Source organism: Rhincodon typus, chromosome 41 (genome assembly GCF_021869965.1).
Source record: "Rhincodon typus isolate 14 chromosome 41, sRhiTyp1.1, whole genome shotgun sequence".
Taxonomy (NCBI): Eukaryota; Metazoa; Chordata; class Chondrichthyes; order Orectolobiformes; family Rhincodontidae; genus Rhincodon; species Rhincodon typus.
This window is the reverse complement of record NC_063372.1, coordinates 3341382-3345816: the sequence shown is the minus strand read 5'-3', so window position 1 is coordinate 3345816 and position 4435 is coordinate 3341382.

Here is a 4435-nt window from a genome sequence, read left to right as displayed (position 1 = left end):
TCTATCACTGCACTGTCTCTGTCCTTGGAGTGATTTATGGGAACTGTGTAGACGGATCTTTACTTTGTATCTAACCCTTTGCTGTACCTGTCCTCTGAGTGTTTTGCAGGGACAGTGTAAAAACTGCTTTACCTTACAGTTTATTTTCAGGTTAAGAGTAGAGGAAGCTTTATTCGGTATCTAAGCCTGTGCTGTACTTGGCCTGGGAGTGTTTGATGGGGACGGTGTCAAGGGAGCTTCACTCTATATTTAACCCTGCACTGTACCAGTCCTGGGTTTTTTGATGGGTACAGTGTTGAGGAGCTTATCTATTTTACTTTCATTTTTAAAAGAATACATGGAGCTTTATTTCAGTTTAAAAGAGTAGAGGGAGCTTCTCTCTGTCTCACCCTGTGCTGTACTTGTCTTGGGAGTGTTTGAGGAGGACAGTGTCCAGGGAGATTTACTCTGTATCTAATCCGTGCTGTCCCTGTTCTCACAGTATTTCAAGGGGCCTGCGTAGGAATTGGCAGAATTCTACAAATCTACTGCTTCACACTCTCATAGGAGAAAAATGACAAAAGAATCACATTACAGTGAGTCAGATACTATGCATATAATACAAATGTACAATCTACGTCACATCTTTCTCTTAAAAGCAAAAGGTACACTGCCAAACACTGTCAGTGTTATAAAAGCACACACGAAGAGTAGTTCGCAGAATCAAAATGCCCAATCAAAAAGCAGGTAGGTTAAAGACTTTCAATTTTAGTCTTTCAGTTGAGATGGAGAACTCTGCTTCTGCCACCTTTTCAGGAAAAGTATTCCAAATATTCGCAACCCCTGTGAGGAAAGATTTCACCTCATCTCTGCTGAAAATGGGCAACCCCTGATTTTAATCTATGAGCCAGCGTTCTACATTTTCCCAGAAGAGGAAACATCCTTTCCACATCCACCTGATCAAGTCCCGTCAGAGCCTTATATGTTTCAATCAAGTTGCCCCTTAATCTTCTAAACTCCAAAGAATACAAGCCTAGCCTGTCTGGCCTTTCCTCATAAGACAACCCAACCATTCCAGGTATTAGTCTGGTATTCCTTCTCTGAACTGCCTCCAATGAACTGACATCATTTAAATAAGGAGACCAAAAACTATGCACAGTATTCCAGATGTGGCCTTATCAGTTGCCAGACACCTGCAGACGCAGCTCATGAGGGACACCCTCACTGAAATAAATTCGCTAGGAATTGCTCTTCCTGCTCTGCCATCATAATTTTGGCAGTGAGTCCGTGGCAATTTTGTCCACTTGTGCTGATGGAAGCTTTCACTGAGTGCTTGCCAAATATTTTGCCCTGGGAAAATTGCTGGCCAAAGCAAAAAAAGGAAAGGAACTGCCCCAACAGAAATGATGAAAAAAAAAATCAAAGTGCCAATTAACACAAATAATGATTGAAGCCTAAATGAAGAAAAACCTATTAAACTGCAAACTTTTTTAAAAAGAAAATGACTGAAAAGCTGCAGTAACTGAATGAGTTCTGCGAACTCTCAAATTTAAGCATTTAAGATTGGGATGGGAACACCCAGTTTAATTCAAGTCAGTGAATGGAAAATGGCAGTAGACCTAACTTGGATGGAATATAATATTTAACAAAAGTCATTCTTAGTTTAGCATTTTAGTTCGGACTGGTCTGGAACAACTTGAAAAGAACTAAATCACAGAATTGTAACATGGCTGAAGGAAATGATTCATCCCATTGTGTCTACACTTGCTCTCTGCATTAGCACTTCACTTTGTGATGAGAATCTCACTTTATGGATTGAACAGGTAGTTTTAAAGTTTTAACTATAGTAGCTTAAGGACGCTACTGTGTTTTAAACCAGTGGCTTTAGTGCCCATGGGATAGATCTCCCAGTTCAAATTGATACAGGAACTTTAAGCACCGCTAAAATAAAACGCTTTGTTGAAGCTTTCTGTCTTGTATTCATCAGGACATTTTGCAAGAATACCAAGTCAAGGAGATAAAGCAGCATTTATGCTGCATGAGAAGAAAGTACTGATTGTTTGGCAAGAGAATTCTGATTGGTAAGGCATTGCCATGGAGAAAACAGCAGTTAGTGATGATTGACTGTTAAGTGCCAAGCTTTATTGAAACTAACTCGGTGCATGTACATGTTCTTTCTGCAAAGAACAGGGACCTGTTTATTATTGCATTCCAATACTTGCAAGTATGCCACACTGTGGGCTGTCATAGTAATGGAGTCATAGACAATGGAAACAGACCCTTCGGTCCAACCAGTCCATGCTGACCATGCTCCCAAACTAAACTACTCCCACCCTCCTGCACTTAGCCCATATCCCTCCAAGCTTTTCCTATTCATGAACCTATTTTAAACGCTGTAACTGTACCCACATCCACCACTTCCTCTGGCAGTTCATTCCACACAGCAACCACTCTCTGTGTAAAAATGTTACCCCTCATGTCCTTTTTAAATCTTTCTCCTGTCACCTTAAAAAATATGCCCTCTAGTTGTGAATTGCCCTCCCTAGGGAAAAGACCCTTGTCATTCACCTTATCTATGCCCCTCATGATTTTATAAACTTCAAGCTCCTACAATCCAGTGAAAAAAGTCCCAGCCTTTCCAGTCTATTTTTATATTTCAAAGCCTCCATTCCCGGCAACATCCTGATAAATCTTTTCTGAACCCTCTCCAGTTTAATAATATCTTTCATATAACAGCGACCAGAACTGCACGCAATGCTCCAGAAGAGGCCTCACCAATGTGCTGTACAACCTCAACATGAGTCCCCAACTCCTATACTCAAAGGTCTGAGCAATGAAGTCAATCCTAAAATGGTTCTCAGCGTAATTCCTTGCACATTCAAGGTTATCCAGCAAATGTTGCCCACTTGCTGAATCACATGTAATGTTGGACACAGTGTTGAGAGTTTTGGGAGTGCTGGTTTGTTGGGTACGGTCAGTTTGCAAACAGCCAAAGGGATATATCATTTAATGTCATCCACAAGTCTTTGGGACATAACAGTCTGTCTATCTGGCATCACATCGGTACTGAAATTCATATATCACATTACTCATTTGTGTGACAGGCAGGATGTGCTTTTGGTTGAAGGTAGCCAGTCTGTTAATGGCTATTCTACTCATATTGCTACAGCATAGTGGCAGTGCGAAACAACAACTTTACCTATTGGTCAAACGTTTGAGGTACAAGGTATTCTTGTGAAATATCCTGATCAGTGCAAGGTGAAGAGCTTTGACAGAATTTATCCTTTTTCAGCAATACTCAGGCTCTGTACTACCAAAAAACTATTTGGGCACAGGTTTCTCGACGTTTATAAAATCATGAGGGGCATGGATAGGGTGAATAGCCAAGGTCATTTTTCTCAGGGTAGGGGAGTCCAAAACTAGAGGGGCATAGGTTTAAGGTGAGAGGGGAAAGATTTAAAAGGAATCTGAGGTGAGCTGCCAGAGGAAGTGATGGAGCCTGGTACATTTAAAAGGCATCTGGATGGGTATATGAATAGGGAGGGTTTAGAGGGATATGGGCCAAATGCGGGCAAATGAGACTGGGTCAGGTTAGGATATCTGGTTGGCACGGACAAGTTAGATCGAAGGGTCTGTTTCCGTGCTGTGTGTTTCTATGACTCTATGAATGTTGGGCCAGGAAGAATGCACACCCTTAAGGGAACTCATAGGGAGCTAATTTGACTTTCAATCCATTTAAAACGGGGAATTGGACAGGCTCCATTCAGTACATGTGATTATCTCCTCTGATTTTCCCGTATTTTGAAAAATTGCTGTGGGAAGGAGCAGGAACATCTAGACCTCTGTGCAACAGTAAACTCTTGTTTTTCAAGTCAATACCATACATTGTATTATTTTGCCACCAGGGGTAGCTGTGTTGCACAGCTCACAAGGAAGTAACCAGCGGCAGAAAGTACTGTTTGATGAATGTTTTTGTTTGCCTGAAAGGACTAACAGTAGTCAAAACCCCCAATGCTGAGTGGTTTCTTACTAGATGCTGATTGTGCTTTTTAGTATCGATGAGTTGTCATTAGCCTAGCAATGAGACAGCAATCGAGGGACCATGTTAACCATTGCATGTTGCCAGTGTGCCTGACAGGTGCAGTGGGACGTGGCGTGAAATGCCAAAATGTGGGCATATTTTGACATTATCCACATACCAGTTCGCAAAGGTTTGCAGGTTAATATGTTAACTGTGGAAGTTTAGCTGTTCCGATAAAGGAGTGAAAAGAGCCGATTCAGAGGATATTCAAATAATTCACTTGAAGTGTGATCGGAGTTTGATGGGTTCAGTTGTAAGGTTCCGTTTCAGGAAGTGAGTGGGTGGGTGGGTGAATCACCGTCCTAATGCTCACCCAGCTGAATAAATCTCATTTATCGAATAACGTTCCCCAGCTTGTCTTGGGGTAGAAGCGGT